This window comes from Triticum urartu, chromosome 4A, assembly GCF_056163025.1.
Source record: "Triticum urartu cultivar PI428250 chromosome 4A, HENAU_Tu73, whole genome shotgun sequence".
NCBI classification, from domain to species: Eukaryota; Viridiplantae; Streptophyta; class Magnoliopsida; order Poales; family Poaceae; genus Triticum; species Triticum urartu.
The window spans coordinates 191,123,555-191,144,286 of record NC_141876.1 but is presented as its reverse complement, the minus strand read 5'-3'; the positions used below and the strand labels follow the sequence as shown (position 1 = coordinate 191,144,286).

Sequence of the window (20,732 nt, the reverse complement as noted above, 5' to 3'; positions counted from 1 at the left end):
GTAGGAAGATATTGTGAAGCCAATCAGAACAAACAGTCACCCAGTGAAGACAAAAGATAAAGCAATCATACAATGACTTCACAAGGACCAATAGTAAGTAAAGGGAAGGGAAGGATGAAACCAGTGACTCGTTGAAGACAATGATTTGTTGGACCAGTTCAAGTTGCCGTGACAACTATACGTCTGGTTAGGGAGGCTGAGATTCAACTCAGAAGACCTTGTCTTCACCTTATTCCCCTTGAGCTAAGGACACCCAGTCCTCGCCCAATCACTCTGGTAAGTCTTCAAGGTAGATTTCCAAACCTTCACAGACTTCGTTCACCGGCGATCCACAAAGACTCTTGGATGCTCAGAACGCGACGCCTAACCAGCTGGAGGATTCACAGTCCTCAAGTGTAATAAGTCTTCAGATCACACAGACGGGAAGACTTAAGTGATGCCTAACACTCTTTGGCTCTGGGTGTTTAGGGCTTTATCCTCGCAAGGAATTCTCTCTCAAAGGCTTCGAGGTGGGTTGCTCTCAAACGATAAAAGCTGTGCACTAACTCTGAGCAGCCAGCCGTTTATGGTTGTAGGGGTGGGCTATTTATAGCCACTAGGCAACCCGACTTGATTTGTCCGAAATGACCCTTGGTCACTAAGGAACTGACACGTGTTCCAACGGTCAGATTTCAAACACACACGACAACTTTACTTGGGCTACAAGCAAAGCTGACTTATCCAACTTTGGACAAGATTTGCTCTCATTGTCTTCACTCAAAGACATAGGATTTGGTTAAGCATCACTTCAGTCATTCTGACTGGTTCACTTGGACCCCACTTAACAGTACGGTGGTTCCTATGACTCAACAAAGAAGAAAAAGAACAACGAAACAACTAAGTCTTCGCGCTCCATAGTCTTCATGCGATGTCTTCTCTTGTCATAGTCTTCAATGTGAATGTCTTCATATACCACCTTTGACTTCAATGTCTTCATTCATTTTTAGGGGTCATCTCTGGTAGGAAAACCGAATCAATGAGGGACTTCTACCTGTGTTATCCTGCAATTCTCACAAACACATTAGTCCCTCAACCAGGTTTGTCATCAATACTCCAAAACCAACTAGGGGTGGCACTAGATGCACATACAATCCTCTTCATGGGCATCAAGACCAATCTTGCGCTTATTCAATGCTGCCATCCTTTGCTTGGTCTCCTCTTGTTTAATCCTAGTGTGAGACTTCTCCAGCACAAACTTTTCCCAGTCCTTGGTCAGCTAGTCCCGGGGTAGTTGGTCACTTCTTGAACATGTTCAACATACTAGATTAGTGTTTTCTCGACATGCTTCTGAAAAATGATTTCTTCTACACCTATGACCGCTTCCCTGGAATCGAAGCTCTCTATTCAGATGCGGAAAAGTGCGTGGAGCTGTCGAAAGTTGCTGCTCATGGCCTGGAGCAGCAGTTCTTCTTTCATCTCGTTGCTGCTGGCGTGTGGTTCATCAACAATTTTGATCCTAACAGTAGCGATAATACCTTCATCAAGATTCTCTCCTTCATTTGGCACCCCAACGCTTTTCGTACCTAGGATGCTCACGTATAGGTTGTTGCCGACTTTGAGGTGTCTGCTTGCTGGAGGATCTTCGGATGTAGAAGGTTTGTCCTTGGCAATGACTTTGCCAGCAATTGAAGCGCTCATGGCTGTGTTAGGGCCAATCGCTCCTACAACAAGAATGCTATCAGTGCCCTATGTGGATTCATTGCCGGCCTCCTCTGCAGTTTTCTTGGCAGCCTCTTCTTGTGCAACTTTAGCGGCTTCGGTAGTAGCAATCTTGTCGGCCTCAGCAACGGCGTCTTAGCCAACCCTGCGACATCAACATCAACATTCATATCGTCGCCTAGGGCGGGTCTGAAGATAGAGGAGAATGCGGGGCCTTTGGAAATGTGGGTACCCAGGCCCGTCTTCCTGCGGCCCATCATGTGCCACCAGTAGAAGGCCTGGCATGGTCCAACTTCAAGGCTTCACGAGTAAGACCCTCACGAGGGCCCCTGGCTCGTGAGGCAAGCGTCAGCAAGGGTCGTGATGTCTACTACACAAATTTATTCTTGTAGACACGTGTTGGGCCTCCAAGCACAGAGTTTTGTAGGATAGTAGCAATTTTCCATAGAGTGGATGACCTAATGTTTATCAATCCGTGGGAGGCGTAGGACGAAGATGGTCTCTCTCAAACAACCCTGCAACCAGATAATAAAAAGTCTCTTGTGTCCCCAACACACCCAATACAATGGAAAATTGTATAGGTGCACTAGTTCGGCGAAGAGATGGTGATAGAAGTGTAATATTGATGGTAGAAATATATTTTTATAATTTGAGTAAATAAAAACAGCAAGGTAGTAAATAGTAAACGGGCACAAAAACGGTATTGCAATGCTTGAAAATGAGGCCTAGGGTCCGTACTTTCGCTAGTGCATTCTCTCAACAATGCTAATATAATTGGATCATATAACCATCCCTCAATGTGCGATGAAGAATCGGTCCAAACTTCCTATCTAGCGGAGAACATAAGACGAAATTGTTTGTAGGGTACGAAACCACCTCAAAGATATTCTTTCCGATCAATCTATCCTAGATTTTGTACTCAAATAACACTAAGCTATTCTTTCCAATTGATCTAACCAAGAGTTTGCACTAAAATAACACCAAAACAAATTCAGATTCATAATATTCAATCCAACATAAAGAACCTCAAAGAGTGCCCCAAGATTTCTAATGAAGAAACAAAGACAAGAACGCGCATCAACCCCTATGCATAGATTACCCCAATGTCTCCTTGGGAATCTGCAAGTTGAGTGCCAAAACATATATCAAGTGAATCAATATGATACCCCATTGTCACCAAGAGTATTCATATGCAAGACATATATCAAGTGTTCTCAAATCCATAAAAGTATTCAATCTGATAAAACGAATTCTCAAAGGGAATACTCAATTCACAACAAGATGGAGAGGGGAAACACCATATGATCCGACTATATTAACAAAGTCCATGATACATCAAGATCGTGACATCTCAAGAACACTAGAGAGAGAGAGATTAAACACATAGCTACTGGTATAAACCCTCAGCCCCGAGGGTGGACAATTCCCTCCTCAGTGTGGTGGCCGCCGGGATGATGAAGATGGCCACCGGAGATGATCCCCCCCCACCAGCAGGGTGCTGGAACGGGGTCTAGATTGGTTTTCGGTGGCTACAGATAGCCTTGTGGCGGCAAAACGTCTGATCTAGGTTAACCCGTAGGGTTTTTGGAATATTTGGGAATTTATAGGGTGAAGAGGGGGTGCGGGAGGCCACCGAGGTGGGCGCAACCCACCTGGGAGCGCCTGGGCCTCCAAGCGTGCCCTGGTGAGTTGTGCCCCCCTCGGGGCGCACCCCAGGTGCTGCTCTGGCTCACTGGTGGTCTTCTGGTCCATAAAAAATCGACAAAACTTTTCATGGTGTTTGGACATTGTTTGATATTGATTTCCTGCAATGTAAAAAAAGAAGCGAAAAACAGCAACTGACACTAGGCAATGGGTCAATAGGTTAGTCCCAAAAATGATATAAAGTTGCTATAAAATGATTGTATAACATCCAAGAATGACAATAAAACAACATGAATACTTCATAAATTATAGATACGTTGGAGACGTATCAGGTCGTCAAGAGCTCCCGAGGGCCTCACGTAGGGCGGCCTCCCGAAGCCCCTCACGTGGCGGATATCTCTAGGCTCGCCAAGCCCGCCCCACACTGCATGTGGGTGACGCGAGCCATGAGGAGCGGTGCTAGGAGCCGTGCCAGCGTTAGTGGATAATGATGCTTTCCTATTTTGTGCTAAGGAGGCAAGGACACCACGTGGGTTCCTGAAGCAATCCCAAAGGTTTCCACTTTTTTGCAAGAAGACCAAGACAACGGGCTTGCCAGGACGGAGGTCATCACCGAGCCCACCACCGCATCATGTGAGTAAGCTTTGGTAGGCAAAGACCACTTTTAGTCAGGATAGGATGTACTCTTGTCCCCATTCAACATTGGCCATTGTGGAAACCCTTCCCACCTAGAGCTTTCGAGGGAAGAGGACCAAGGCTAGCATAAGTGTAGACTAGTCTCCACCATAGAGAGGGGAGAAAATGGGATCCAGACTGAGTCGAATCCTTGAGATCCCTCGAGCCAACCAAGCCTCTGGATGCAGCTCATCATCCTTGGACACACTCATATTCATCCTCCCTTGTGAGGCAATCCACCACAAAGCAGGAGTAGGGTTTTACACCGCAAGTTGGCCCGAACCTGGTTAAATTGTTGTGTTTGTTGTTGGTCTTCCTTTCCGCTCAAGCATGCTGGAGCTTCATTGTGAGGAAGTGGGCAGCGAACCAGAGTTTGGCGTGGGTCTTCGAGCACACCCCAGATTCCAAACCTTTCATGGGTCCGTGGATCCCCGATTCCGAAATTTGGCCCACCAGGCAGGGGTGTGTCGAAGCTCCTCCACTCCACTCTGAGTCCTGCTCCACCATCAACATGGTCGACGCTCACCGTGTTCGCGCCAAGCACCGGGTGGTTCGTCTCGCCCAGACGAAGCCTGCGGGTCATGCCGACCGTCGCCACTCTACTTCGCCCGCTGCCAACGCCGCCACCGACCCCGCTACTCACGACCAGTAGGATTCCTCCATGCACCCTTCTGGGCAACCCGACAGCCGCACTAATGTCTACTACACAACCTTCTTCTTGTAGACGTTGTTGAGCCTCCAAGTGTAGGGGTTTGTAGGACAATAGCAAATTTCCCTCAAGTGTAGTGTAGTGGTTTATCAATACGTGGGAGACGTAGGATGAAGATGGTCCCTCTCAAACAACCCTGCAACCAAATAACAAAGAGTCTCTTGTGTCCCCAACACACCCAATACAATGGTAAATTGTATAGGTGCACTAGTTTGGCGAAGAGATGGTGATACAAGTGCAATATGATTGGTAGATATAGGTTTTTGTAATCTGAAATTTAAAAACAGCAAGGTAACTAATGATAAAAGTGAGCGAAATCGGTATTGCAATGCATTGAAACAAGGCCTAGGGTTCATACTTTCACTAGTGCAAGTTCTCTCAACAATAATAACATAATTGGATCATATAACTGTCCCTCAACATGCAACAAAGAGTCACTCCAAAGTCACTAATAGCAGAGAACAAACGAAGAGATTATTGTAGGGTACGAAACCACCTCAAAGTTACCCTTTCTGATAGACTATTCAAGAGTCCATAGTAAAATAACATGAAGCTCTTCTTTCTGTTCAATCTATCCTAGAGTTCGTACTAGAATAACATCTTAAGACGCAAATCAATCAAAACCCTAATGTCACCTAGATACTGCAATGTCACCTGAAGTATTCGTGGGTATGATTATACGATATGCATCACACAATCTCAGATTCATATATTCAACCAACACAAAGAACTTCAAAGAGTGCCCCAAAGTTCCTACCGGAGAGTCAAGACGAAAACGTGTGCCAACCCCTATGCATAAGTTCACAAGGTCACGAAACTCGCAAGTTGATCACCAAAACATACATCAAGTGGATCACGTGAATATCCCATTGTCACCACAGATAAGCACATGCAAGACATACATCAAGTGTTCTCAAATCCTTAAATTCTCAATCCAATAACATAACTTCAAAAGGAAAACTCAATCCATTACAAGAGAGTAGAGGGGGAGAAACATCATAAGATCCAACTATAATAGCAAAGCTCGCGATACATCAAGATCATTAGGGAGAAACATCATAAGATCCAACTATACTAGTACATACCCTCAGCCCCGAGGGGTGAACTACTGCCTCCTCATCATGGAGAGCGCCGGGATGATGAAGATGGCCACCGGTGAGGGATCCCCCTCCGGCAGGGTGCCAGAACAGGGTCCTGATTGGTTTTTGGTGGCTATAGAGGCTTGCGGCGGCGGATCTCCTGATCTAGGTTATTTTCTGAAAGTTTGGGGATATATAAGAGGCGTTGGCATCGGGAACAAGTAAGGGGGGTCCATGAGGTGGCCACGAGGCAGGGGGTGCGCCCAGGGGGGTAGTCCGCACCCTCACCCTCGTGGTGGCCTCGGGGCTCTTCTGGTCCATCTCCGATGCTCCGTGGGCTTCTTCTGGTCCAAAAATGTTCTCCGTAAATTTTCAGGTCAATTGGACTCCCATGGATATTCCTTTTCTACGATACTCAAAAACATGGAAAAAACAAAAACTGGCACTGGGCTCTAGGTTAATAGGTTAGTCCCAAAAATCATATAAAATAGCATATAAATGCAAATAAGATATCCTAGATGGATAATATAATAGCATGGAACAATAAAAAATTATAGATACGTTGGAGACGTATCACGCACCACTGTGCCTTCCCTCACCCCGGCCACGGCTTCATCCTCTCACACTCATTGTGGGCCGGTGAACGCGCAGGATGTACTACTCATGGCACATGAGCTGCTGCGCCACCGCCCAACCAATGAGGGCTATGATGCCTAGCTTGGCCGCATCACTGAGCTTGTCAACACTACGGGCGAGGCCCTAGTGCATTCCCACACACTCTGTCCTCCGCTGTCTTAAGCTAGCGACATGGCGAATGGCGCGCCTCCGCCGCCTCCTCTATGTGGTGACAACGACGAACCCCGCAATGACGCGCGGTCATGCGCCCAACCGAGCGCAGTGCGTGCACTGTCCCGGGATGAGGCTAGCTGCCAAATCATGCACCGCACGCCGCTTGATGCACGGGCATCCCTCGAACGGCAGCGCCAACACCTGGATCTGGTCGCCCAAGAAGTCGCGGTTGCATGGCGCCAAGACCACACTGTCCCACAGCGGGGCGCACCCGTGAGCGCCGCTAGCTACCGGGCCTTCACTCGCGAGCCGCCCCAAGTTTTTTGGCCAGCCAAGTCAAGCTAGAACTACCTCTGTGCTTCGACGGCATCCCCCACCCCAGGGAGTTCCTCCAGCTCTACGTGCTAAGCATTGAGGAGGCGAACGGCGATGAAAAGATCATGGGGAACAGGTTTCCCATTCCCCCCAAGGATGGCACGTGCTCTTGGCTCAAGAACCTGCTCGAGTAATCTATGAAGGTGAACGCTGCACTCCCGAGGCTTGAGGTTGTGCGGCCCCTCAAGTGGTCACAATATGATATCACCTTCGACTCCAAGGACCACCTAATGTGCTCAGCCACCGCCGGTGCACTCCCCATGTTGTGCACTCCCACTATCAGCAACGTCTTCATTACCAAGACCTCATTGACAGGGGTGCCGGCCTTAACGTGATCTCCATCACAACCTTCGAGACGCTTCAAGTGCTCTATGACCAGCTGATGCCCACCAGGCCCTTTTTGGGGGTGACCGATGGCTCCACCACCCCTCTGGGGCAACTGCGCCTCACTGTTACCTTTGACACTCGCGACAAATACCACACCAAGCTCATCAACTTCGATGTGGCCCACATTGGCCTCTCGTACAACACCATAATGGGGTACCCCAGTCTCACGAAGTTCATGGCGGCAACCCACCATGGCTACAATGTCCTCAAGATGCGAGGGTGCAGTGACATCATCACTATCACCTACCATGAAAAGGATGAAGTATGGTCCCTTGATCATGCCTACAAGGCCACTACGGCTAAAAATTCTATTGGCGAGAACACTACGGCGGATCCTGAAACTGTCCCCACGAAGAAGAAGCAGCTCCTCCCCAAGAGCCGTCCTGAGGCGGAGAAGGCATCGGTTGGCGACACCACCACCGCCATGCTTGCTGCCGGGGCTTGGCTACCTCCTCCAAAGGAAGGCACGTCTAGCACCTCTCTCTGGGCAGGCTTGAGGGAATCCACCTGGAGAGCATCTGACCTGACTAGCGTGACGAGGGAGGTGCTCGGGCACTACTTGGAGGCATGCTTAGATGCGCGCCCCTACAAGAAAGCAGCACGGTGCCAAGCACCAGGAGCACAGGAGTTCATCGCCCAAGAGATCCACAAGTTGTGGGAGGCTCTGGCCATGCGCGGCGAGCATTGCCCCGCATTGCCCATCGACTCAGCTGCCGCTTCTGATGCGGGTGGCGAGTTGTGGGTGTGCGTTAATGTCCTGGGCCTAAACTGAGGCAGCTGCCAGGACCTATTGTAGCCGTCGTGCGTCGGCCAAAGCTAGGGCGTCCCCGGCTGGCGTCTCATGAGGCCCTGGCCCCTCGTGAGCCTCCAGGGCCTCAGGAGCCTGCCGGCCCCGGAGGGGCAGACATTCGCGATGCGCTTCGCAAACTTCTGCAGTCGCATCGTTGCCAGGTGACTTTTTGGTTTGTTCAATTGCGGGCTCCCCTCGGGCTGGATTATCCTTAGGTTATTTTAGGGTCAAACCCTGCAGCTACCTTGCTGTTTGAGCATTTACTAAACTCGTCTCCGTTTTTGTGAGTTTACTCTTCTAGCATAAACATCGAGCTTGGTGCCGCATCACACCTCCTGAATGTCCCATGAGGGGTGGTGCCGCATCGCACCACCCCTTGGGGCCCCATGCGCTAGCAGCCCTCTTCTTGAATGTACCATGAGCGGGGCTATTGGGACGACGCCTGTGCCCGGGTCCATCTCTGAAGCGTTGATAAACCTAAGTGATCGAGCTCTGATAATCCCCAAGTGCAGGGAATCATCATAGCAATTCCCAAAGGTGGAAGTGATAAGTATGGATTGTCGAACCCACAAGGAGCTAAAGGTAAGATCAATATTCTCTCAAGTCCTATCTGCCACTGATACGACTCTACGTACACCGAACATTTGCTTCCAACTAGAAACGAGAAATAAAACTACATTGTGGGTATGAAGAGGATAACTTTGCATGATATCAAAGAGCGAAAATATGAAAGTAGGTGCTATGATATTACTAAATATTATAAATAACGAGTGTGGAAGAATGGTGGATCGGTGTGTGGAATTGTCCTAGGCAATTATTAACAAGACCGGTAATCACTATTGCAATTTCATATGAGGGAGAGGCATATGCTAACATACTTTCTCTTCTTGGATCATATGCACTTATAATTGGAACTCTAGCAAGCATCCGCAACTACTAAAGATCATTAAGGTAAAACCCAACCATAGCATTAAAGTATCAAGTCCTCTTTATTCCCATACGCCATGTCCTGCTTATCCCTGTTTATGTTTCAGTCACTCATGCAACGCAGACAGTAAGCAAACCATGGACATATTGCAACACCCTACAACGAGAATCCCTCACGCTTGTGCGACCCGGAGGGCACTATAGGACAACACCAAAGTAAAACATACAATTGATACCAATCTAGATCATCAATCAACCCAAAGAGAAAGGATATCTACTCAAAACATCATAGGATGGCACACATCATTGGATCATAATATCTGGCATAAAGCACCATGTTCAAGTAGGGATTACAACGGGGTGTGGGAGAGTGGACTGCATAAAAGAGATGAGGATGGACTAAGGGGTCCTCGGGCGTCCGGCCTGCAATCCATGGGCCGGACTGATGGGCTGTGAAGACAAGGCCGAAGACTGCACCGTGTCTGGATTGGACTCTACTTGGCGTGGGAGGCAAGCTTGGCGACCGAAGATTCCTTCTTATATAACCGACTCCATGTAAACCCTAGATCCCCTCAGTGTCTATATAAACCGAAGGGGATTGTCCGGAAAGGACACCACATATACTCATTACCATATTCACATAGGCAAGGCTTCTAGGGTTTAGCCATTACGATCTCGTGGTAGATCAACTCTTGTATTACTGATATTCATCAAGATCAATCAAGCAGGAAGTAGGGTATTACCTAAATAGAGAGGGCCCGAACCTGGGTAAACATCGTGTCCCCCGTCTCCTGTTACCATCGATCCTAGACGCATAGTTCGGGACCCCCTACCCGAGATCCGCTGGTTTTGACACCGACATTGGTGCTTTCATTGAGATTTCCACTTTGCCATCGAAAAAAGGTTCGATGGCCCCATCAATCGTCAATAATGACGCTGTCCAAGGAGGAACCTTCCTCCCCGGATAGATCTTCGTATTCGGCGGCTTCGTACTGCGGGCCAACTCGCTTCGCCAACTGGAGCAGATCGACAGCTATGCTCCTGGCCATTAGGCCGGATTCAGAAGCTTGAACTACGTCGCGGATATCCGTCGAGACTTGATCTTTGAGGGATTTGAGCCCGTGGCGATCGCTCCCCCTCATCCCGATGAACGTGACTTAAATCTGTCATCGGATCACACCGAGGAGATGGTTCCTGCGGCTGCTACGACCTTAGAGCCGAAGCAGATCGAGCCATTGGAGGCCACATGGACTCGACACCCTGCAATATTCGCTTTAACGGAATTTCTGACTCGTCTCCGGCTATAAGTTCCAGACCGTGTACGCCCGCGGACACCGAGCTAGATCGGTTATCGATCTTTGAGTTCAGCGCCGCTGACGCTTTCCAGCACTCGCCTTTGGGTGACGTGCTAAAATCTTTAAAGAATTTGTCCTTGGAGAAGGACTCACAGCCGAACTATGTCTAGTTCGAGCTAGAGACGGATGACGAGCAATTTTGCTTCCCACCCGCCACCCACTTCATAGCCACCGTCGATGACTTAACCGATGTGCTTGACTATGGCTCCGAAGACATCGACGGTATGGACGACGAAGCCGACAAGGAGCAAGGCCAAGACCCTCCATTCACTGGACGTTGGGCGGCTACCTCTTTGTATGATGAGTTCATGGTTGATGCACCTAAAGGATCTGGCGACGACAAAGAAGAACCAGATGCGAATAAAACCTCCGAGAAACAGTCCAAGCGCCGGCGGCCCAAACGCCGCCCCAAGCCCCGCCGCTTAAAGTACGGCAACACTGGCACCAGAGAAAATAGTACTCGAGGTGACGCCGGAAACAATGAAGACCCTGCCAGGGCTACATCCGAATAGGAACACGACAGCAGGCAAGACAACCCTGACGAACAGGCCATAGAAGATGTCTCGGAGGACGATAGTTACCGTCCACCCTCCTTGGAGGACACAAGCCTTGGCAACGAAGACTTCATTGTGCCCGAGGATTCTCTCGAGCAGTAGTGCTTTAAGCTTCAGCTCATAGCCACTTCAAGGAGCCTGAAAAAGAAACAACAACAGCTTTAAGCTGAACAAGACCACCTCGTCGACAGATGGATTGATGTCCCGACAGCCGAGGAATACGGCCTCAACCCTCCAGCCAAGAGCTACCCGAAACGCAGACTGCTACCTCAATTTGATGAGGAGGCACCGGAGCACATATCTCCCTCGCGTAATACGGACCGACCACCACGTGGTCGGGACAGAGCGGCCGAACGGCCACCCTGCGGTCGGGATAAAGCGGCAACTCAGGCCGAACAGTAGAACGGCCCACCAGCCCGCCAAAATAGGGACGGAAGAGTCCGGAGTCATATGTACGACTTCCGATAGACCCTGGATAGTAGAGCAGGACACACAAGATCTATATACGGATCGCGGGGACGTTCCCATACTTGGGATGACAGCTACCTATTCGAACGTGACAAACTTAATCACACCCGGCCGATAACCACAGACGGACGTCGTCGGAGATACGCTGTGACACGACCCACTATAGAGGCGCCACACACCCTCTCCACTTCACAGACGAGGTGCTGAATCATGAATTCCCCAAGGGGTTGAAGCTTGTCAATATTGAATCATACGACGGAACAACCGACCCCGTAGTGTGGATAGAAGGTTTCATTCTTCACATACACATGGCCCAAGGAGATGACCTCCATGCCATCAAATACCTCCCATTAAAGCTCAAAGGACCAGCTCGACACTAGCTAAATAGTCTTCCTGAGAACTCCATCGGCAGCTGGGAGGACTTGGAAGAGGCCTTCCTCGACAACATCCAGGGTATATATGTCCGACCACCCGATGCCAATGACTTAAGCCACATAGTTCAACAATCAGGAGAATCAGCCAGAAAATTCTGGACTAGGTTCCTAACCAAAAAAACCAGATCGTCGACTGTTCGGACGTTGAACCCCTAGCGGCCTTTAAGCATAGCATCCGGGACGAATGGCTTGCCGCCACCTCGGCCAGGAAAAGCCGAGATGCATGGCAGCCCTCACGACACTTATGACCCGCTTTTGCGCGGGAGAGGATAGTTGGTTGGCTCGCAGTACAAACACAGCCAACGACACATGCCACTCCGAGGCCAAAAACAGCACCGGCAAGCTCCGGCGCAACAGACACAAACGCCGAAGCAATGGCGATAATGCCGATGACACTACAGTTCACGCTGGATTCAGTGGCTCCAAGTCTGGCCAGCGTAAGAAGCCCTATAAAAGGAGTAGCGGAGGACCATCCAGCTTGGACCGCATACTCGATCATCCTTGCCAGAAACATGGCACCCCAGACAAACCGGCCAACCATACTAACAGAGATTGTCGGGTCTTTAAACAAGCCAACAAGGTCAATAGCAGAAACAAGGAAGGAGAATCACATAGCGAGGACGATGACGAGGAGCCCCGATAGCCGAACACTCGGGAGCAAAAGAAATTTCCCCCTCAAGTCAAAACGGTGAACATAATATACGCTACACACATCCCCAAAAGGGAGCGCAAGCGCGCACTTAGGGACGCCTATACGTTAGAGCCAGTCACCCTGAAATTCAATCCGTGCTCATCATTTCCGATCATCTTTGACCGCCGAGATCATCCAACCAGCATTTGCCACGGCGGTTCAGCCACACTGGTCCTCCACCCAATCATCGACGGATTTCACCTGACACGAGTCATAATTGACGGTGGTAGCAGCCTCAACCTGCTCTGTCAGGATACAGTACATAAAATGAGCATCGACCGCTCACGGGTCAAGCCCATGAAGACTACCTTTAAAGGAGTCATACCAGGCGTACAGGCCCGTTGTACAGGCTCGATAACCCTGGAGGCAGTATTCGGTTCCCTAGATAACTTCCAAAGCGAAGAACTAATCTTCGATATCGTCCCATTTCACAGCGGCTATCATGCCCTGCTCGGACGAACCGCATTCGCTAGATTCAATGCGGTGCCACATTATGCTTATCTCAAGCTCAAGATGCCCGGCCCACATGGCATCATTACAGTAAATGGAAATGCGGAACGCTCCCTCCATACAGAGGAGCTCACTGCCGCCCTAGCAGCAGAAGTACAAAGGGACCTTCTCAGGCAACATTATAATCCGGCTGCCGAGCCCCTGGACATCATCAAGAGGGTCCGGACCACACTGCAACAAGACAACTCGGCTCGTCAAGAGCCGAATTAGCAATTTGACCTCCGTCCCAACCTCAATGAGGCAATGGCACTAATATCGCGCGTACATAAACTACGCACTCAAAACCTCATGGGAATTTATGGAGGCATACCTCGCTCGCGATCCACTATATGGCTCGACCGACCCTGGGGTTCGCACGCTTTTACTTTTTCTTCTCTTCTGGAGGTCTATGCGGACAACCCGCTTGTAGAACACACCAACGAGGCAAGGAGCTCTGGCTTACAAGGGAATCCCCGGGTGGTCTATACTAAACGAATGCCATACTTGCTTTTCATACCCACACGTAGCTCGCCCTTGGTGGCGACATGTTAAATAGCCCTACATGCTTATCGCATTACTCGTACAAAGTACGCCTTGACGTACCAGTTACATCACAATGTTGAATACACGGTAGCCTCAGCTTATTATTTCATTTTTCCGTTTACTCACCTCGGTATTAATTACTCACTGCACACATACACCATGGTATGTATTACTATGCCAGGGGCTTCATCACACCCAACACTACGGGAATAAAAAGTCCGAACACTTTTATAGTATAGTTCGACACCCCAAACTTATAGCATTATCACTACAAGAAATATGTCAACTTGTGACCACCACTATTGGTAACTAAATGGTCACAAATTTCCATTTGTGACCTTTTTGTGACCAAAAACATAAGGTCAAAAGCTGGCCGTCGTAAACTGACTATAGCGACCTTTCTTCTGGAATGATCACAAACGTTTATGACCAAAATAAGCCTATTGTTCTGTTTTGGTCACTAGCAACCTCCGCAGTCCACGTAGGCATCCTGCGTGGCAAGCTGATGTGGCACAAGATTCAGCCCGGTCCAATTCAGTTTTCTACATGGGCCTAGCCCAACAATTCAGCCTATTTGTGTTTTTTCTGTCTGTCAATTTTTGGTTGGGTTCATGGGCCAAGCCCAATATTGCAGCCTTTTTATTCTTGGGTTGTGGCCTTTATGTCTAAACGAATTTAGTTTTTCTTTTTTTCCCAAAAGAAGGGTCCACTAGTCAGATGGGTCCCAGTTGTCAGGTTCTAGTAACATCATCAGTTGGTTGTAGCCTTTTCAGGCGCAGTACACAGGAATACAATTTTGCCCATATATATTGTTGAGAATTTTTCATAATTTTGCTGTCAAAGCAGCATGTACACAGGAATACAATTTTGCTATCAAAGCAACATTTCAAACGTACATCTTCATGACATCGTACATAAAAACCAGCAATAAAAAGATTACAATATGCCATTTCGCTCAAATCACATAACATATGACATCTAGGTTCCAGCAACGAAAAAAGATAACCACCACATCATACCATCTGCACATTCAAAGAGAACAAACTATATGTCAAAAGAGAACTGAGCAGAAAATTGCCAATAAAAGAAAGAAGATAATATACTCTATAATTACTACAGATTTGCTCACTGGATACACACACACACTTTGCATATACAGATTTTCTCCCCACAAAAACAATTCTGAACAGTTGGCTATAATAATTTACGGCAAAGAAATTCCCAAAATAGAGAATGGTACATCTCAAAATTCCCCAAAAACATAGGAAATGCGACATCCATGACAAGCTGTGGCATTACTAGAGGATTTGATTAAACCAACATGTTGGAGTGTGTTGAATAGATAAAATAAACTCAATTAATGGGGCAATGCAAATTATTTACTCACTACCGCATGACATTCACCTGTGATTGAACCCTGCGGGCACATACAAATTATCACTTGACCCAGTTATGGAATGAGCTGGTGCAAGAATGATGTAATTCCTACTTTACGTTGGACTAACCAAACATTGTCCTTTAGTATGTAAAACCTTCTGTTCTTCCAAAATATTCAGTAGAGTGGGCCAAATTCTTTACTCACTACAGTTTCAACTATTCTATATGGAAAAAATTACCAGAAAATCTCTGCAGAGAACCATTACCACCAATCAGTTGCGACTCAATTCTTCTTTCTTGACCCAAATGCATTCTTTCAGGCCAAACAGAATTGAGCCTCCTAGCGAAATCTTCAACTTCCCTGTTTGTTCAGAAATGAAGCATGTCATTAATTCGCACGAGGGCTTTTGTACAGGAATATGAGCAGTAAATTTGTCATAGCATTTTCAGTATACATAATAATAGAATAATCAAATATAAACAGCAGTGAGCCCAAGTACTAGCAAATAGATCTTCTGCATAGAACACTACATCTTAGAAAAGAGAACTAGGGGTAGGAGAGGGAGCCGCTCACCGATGAGCTTGTGGTCGCTGCCATACATAGCCGCCGTCACGCCGGTCACCGTGCGCAAGAGCAGAGCACCGCTACACCAGTGACACACACCATGAGCTACCTGGGGAAAAGAATATGAGCCACAGTTAGCCAATTCACATGACAGTAGGCAGGTAAAAGCAGAACCAGAGGATCATGAAGCAGGCGGAACTGGGATTTCACTTTTTCTCTGGAACTAATAGAACATGCTACTAACAAGTTATCGGAACCATTCCAACAGCAGGGCACACCACAGATACCCACTACTCCATTAGTTAGTACGTACCAACCACAGCCACAACTCCACAGGCATTGCTGATGGAGCTAAACCGACTTCAACTTGCAGACAAAATTAGCACACAACTCATGCATCACATCACTAGCGAAGTAAACCGATTTCAGCATAGAGTTTATTATCATATGAGTTCCCTATTTCTGTGGTCCTGGAGTTTGGCGTGTTACCTCATCCGCGATCATGCTAATAGTCAGACATAACATGGGTTGTACCATGGCGCCAGTGAAAGAAACATGCAGCAGAACTCTCAAAGAATCTCCCCCCAATCACTTCTCAAATATGTTTCACTTCTTATTGGAAGCAAATGTCATTGTACTGTACATTTGTACATACGAAATTGTTATCGTACATTTGTTACTACTTCCATATTTGATGCAGCTTGACTAGTATAATCAATGCAAATACTTCTAATCCCCACGAATCATAATATCAGTCAGGTTAAATGAAATCAGTTATCCCAAAGCAATGAAGCTTAATGGCACCGGACCAAGAAAGACCAAAAAAAACTCGCCAACTTATCTTTCTGATGCACAATGGTCTCATCGACCACCATCTCTATGTATAACCAGGTGTGCCTCGATATGAGCCGTGCTAGTGTCCTGTAGTGGTTGTCTGTCCAGTCCATCATCGGCACCACGCTGCGGGAGCAGGAGGATGGGAGCAAGAAAACAAGTATCAGTCAGCTCCGACCATGGCCAAGTATATTGTCCAACTCGGGACTGGACACAATCAACAGATACGAAATGCACAATTGACAACAGCTCCCACCAGACGGAGGAAACGAACCTGGCGTGGATGAGCTTGACGCTGGTCTTCATGCCGGGCCTGGACCAATTGTAGGCGATGGATCCCGCGATCCCCGTGAGCCACAGCATCCCTGCAAGCACACACGACAGACGGTATCACACCCACAGCCTATCCGTACCATACCAGAATTATGCATCTACCTCTAAACACGAAACTAGTTGGTACAGAACAGTATAGGGCAATTTGGACATGGCCGGCGAGATCCGGCACTAAACCCCGGCCAGATCCGATCCCTGGGAAGGAGACAAAGCCATGATCCGGCCCGGGCCTCGCGAGATCTGGCCTCTGGGAATGCATTTTGAGGAGGGAGGAGGGGTAGGGGTAGTACCAAGATGTCGACGAGGTGCGCGACGAGGCTCTCAGCGTCGATGAGCGTCGCGGCTTCGGCGACCGTGACCTTGGGTTTCTTCACCTTGGGCGCCTCGGCCTAGGGGCGGTCCTTGGCCGCGCCGTTCGAGTCGGAGCCCTCGTCAGAGGAGCAGGAGCCCCAGGGGACGTGGGTGTTGGCGTTGGCGTCGTCGGAGTTGTAGCCGACCGCGGCGTCCCGGGCGGCCTGGATCGTGCGGTGGCGCTCCTGCGAGCGCTTGTCGAGGCCCTCAAAGATGTCGGGCTTGCCCAGATAGGGCGCTGCGGCCACGACCGGGGCCGCGGCGGCGGGCTTGCGGCTGCTGCGCTTGGCGTAGGTCACCTTCTGCCAGCCGTGCGAGGGGTCAGCGGGCGCGGCGGAGGAGGAGGAGGAGGCGGCGAGCGCGTCCATGGCGGACGAGGAGGAGCCCGCGGCGAAGGCGACGTCGTCCATTGCCATGGCTGGGGTGGGGCAGGGTCGGCACGGGGAGCATGCAAGGGAGAGGCAAGTCGTTCGCTCTGGTTGCGCGCTGGTGGGTGGGGGTGCGGGGTGGAGGAGGAGAGCGATGAGAGCCGTGGCGGCGAGGACTGGATCTGAATCGGGGGAGAGGGGAGAGGGGACGGAAGGAGTGGAGTAAGGGTTTGGGCTGCGGGTGGGTGGGTGGATGGATGGATGGATGTGTGCCATGTCATCAATCCATGGCACAAACATCTCCACCAATGAAAATTAAATTTATGTATATGTGTTTTTTTCTTTTTATTTCTATTTTTTCTTTTCGCCTATGTGAAGAACCTATCAAATATTAGTTACAAAATTGGACCGCAACAATTTTTAAAAATATTTGACCATGTATTATGTACAAATTGACCAAAGGTTCCCTCTTAAAAGTTTTTCATCCACCTCTCGTCCATTTTCCGAGTGCCCAAAATAAGTTTTTTTAAGGACCTACCATATATTTGTTGCAAAATTGGACCAAGTAAATTTTCTAAAATACTAGGCCATATTTAATATACAATTGACCAAATGGTTGGGTGTCAAAAGCTTTGATCCAGCTCTCGTGAAAAAGACAAATTTCCGTCGGTTTAGCTGGAAGCGGGTCAAATTTGAACTGCAGCTGCCTCATAGTTTGCTCTTCATTTTTTCCAAAAATCATTTTTAGGTACAAAAGTATCTATTTAATCAGAGAAATATCAAAAGTTTTCCAATATTCAACCACTAGCTAGGAACGGTCATGCCCCTAGTTTTGACCGCATTTTGAAACGGGCATAAAAAATTCAAAAAAAATCAAGAAATTAGGAAACCTTCGCATTGTGTCTTTATATGTGGCCAAGTTCCCAGGAAAAATAACAAACTTGTAATACGACAATTATTTTTAAAAAGTGTTATCAGAAATGAGATATCATGCGTGAAGATTCAGGGTTTTCAAGCCAAATGATCAATCTTATAGTCACATTCATGGCATAGTTTGTTCAAATGATCTCATATTGTGCACAAGGGTGCATATTGGAATAGCAAACAATGTTTCCTAAGGAAGTTTTCATTTTCTTTGGACGAAAAAACCATTTTCCATTTTTCGAGTGCCCAAAAGGAGGTTTTTTTGTGAAGGACCTACCAAATAATTGTTGCAAAATTGGACCAAATAATTTTTCTAAAATACTAGGACATATTTAATGCATAATTGACCAAATGGTTGGGTGTAAAAAGTTTTGATCCACCTCTCATGAAAAAGACAAATTCCCGCTGATTCAGTTGGAAGCGGGTCAAACTTGAACTGTAGCTGCCTTGTAGTTTGCTCTTTCTTTTTTCCAAAAATCATTTCTAGGTACATAAGTATCTATTTAATCATAGAAACACCAAAAAAAATTCCAAGATTCAACCACTAGCCAAGAACGGTCATTCCCGCCGTTTTGACCGCATTTTGAAACGGGCATAAAAAATTCAAAAAAAATCAAAAAATTGGGAAACCTTCGCATTGTGTCATTATATGTGGCCAGGTTCTTAGGAAAAATAACAAACTTGTAATACGGCAATTATTTTAAAAAAGTGTTCTCAAAAACGAGCTATCACGTGTGGAGATCAATGGCTTTCAAGCCAAATGATCAATCTTATGGTCACATTCATGGCATAGTTTGTTCAAATGATCTCATATTGTGCACAAGAGTGCATATTGGAATGGCAAACAATGTTGTCTAAGGAAGTTTTCATTTTCGTTGGACGAAAAAACCATTTTCCATTTTTCGAGTGCCCAAAAGGAGGTTTTTTTGTGAAGGAACTACCAAATAATTGTTGTAAAATTGGACCAAATCATTTTTATAAAATACTAGGCCATATTTAATGCACAATTGACAAAATGGTTGGGTGTAAAATTTTTTGATCCACCTCTGTGAAAAAGACAAATTTCCGCCGATTCAGGTGGAAGCGGGTCAAATTTGAACTGCACCTGCCTCATAGTTTGCTATTTATTTTTTCCAAAAATCATTTCTAGTTACATAAGGACCTATTTAATCATAAATACATGGTTTGGTGGCGATACGTTGAGGTTTGGGCGGTGGCCGAGGGACCCAACTCTAGAGCGCGTAAGCTCGCATGCCCGTCGCGTGGTCACCGCGTGACCGTAATGTTGCCATGTGTTCTGGGAGGCCTAGGCATGTCTAGTGGGTTGGGCACTACCCAGGTTGGTGCTAGGAAGAAAATTACAACATAAGATTCTCATGAGGAGACCGATCGATGCTCAAATATGAATTAGCAGCCAAGTATTTGATTAGCGGTACGGGAAATGCACATGGCCAATGGGCATGAGTTTTGGCTGAGGATGATCATCTACTAAGGAGAATGTCTTCACAACGCTGGACAAAAATATGAATGTTGAAGCTGGGCTCAAAATGATGAATGGAGTGAGCTGAAATTTTGTGGAGGATGGTTATTTGGGCATAGAAAGCATTGTAGAAAATTGATACCATTTGGACATGCCAAAGTAGTACTTCCTTCACAATGCTCTTCTATGGACAGAAACTTGGGAAAACTAGTGAGAGAGATTGGATGAATGAAATGAGCTCAAAATTGGTGAAGGTAAGTTACTTAGGTATGGTCATGCGCTGGTAAATTTTCAGATCATTTGGGTAAGCCTAGCTAGTACTTACTTCACAAAGCTTCTCTTGAGGTAGAAACTTTGGAAATTTCCCGAGAAAGATTTACTAGGAAAATTGAGCTGAATATTACCATGTGGCGATGATTTGGGTATGAAAGAGTGCCCAAAAAGTTTGAGGGTAATTGGAGGGGTCTATATAACACTTGCTTTGCAACGTGCCAATTTGGCCATAAAATATAAATTGAACCTGGGCTCACATAGATGATTTGACTGAGCTGCAATTTGGAGGAGGGTGATAATTTGGGCATATGAAGGAACTGTATAAATTTCATGTCATTTAGAGATATAAAAAAGGTACTTCCTTCACAATGCTTCTAGGTGGACAAAAACTTTGGAAATTTGCCGAGGAAGATTTGCTAGGCAAATGGAGCTGAATTTTGTCATGCGGAGATGATTTGGATAGGAAAGAGTGCCCAAAAATTGCGAGGGCAATCAAGAATATATAAATAGCACTTCCTTCATAAAGTGTTGTTGTGAACAGAATAGGAAAATGAATATTGTTGAATTAGTTTTGAACTAGGCAAGGAAGGATTTTTACATATTTGATGAAGATATGCCCC

The 20,732-nt window shown here is 47.2% G+C and overlaps 1 long non-coding RNA gene across 1 annotated transcript; it reads right to left on the bottom strand.

Annotated features, from left to right (window-relative positions):
* Positions 1 to 14,585: 14,585 nt before the first annotated feature.
* Positions 14,586 to 15,630, bottom strand: LOC147975341 (uncharacterized). The gene is made up of 3 exons (XR_015602028.1): positions 15,559 to 15,630; positions 15,224 to 15,345; positions 14,586 to 14,629 (listed from the first exon to the last, which is right to left on the bottom strand). It is a non-coding gene; the product is annotated as an uncharacterized LOC147975341 (long non-coding RNA).
* Between the last annotated feature and the right edge of the window lie 5,102 nt (positions 15,631 to 20,732).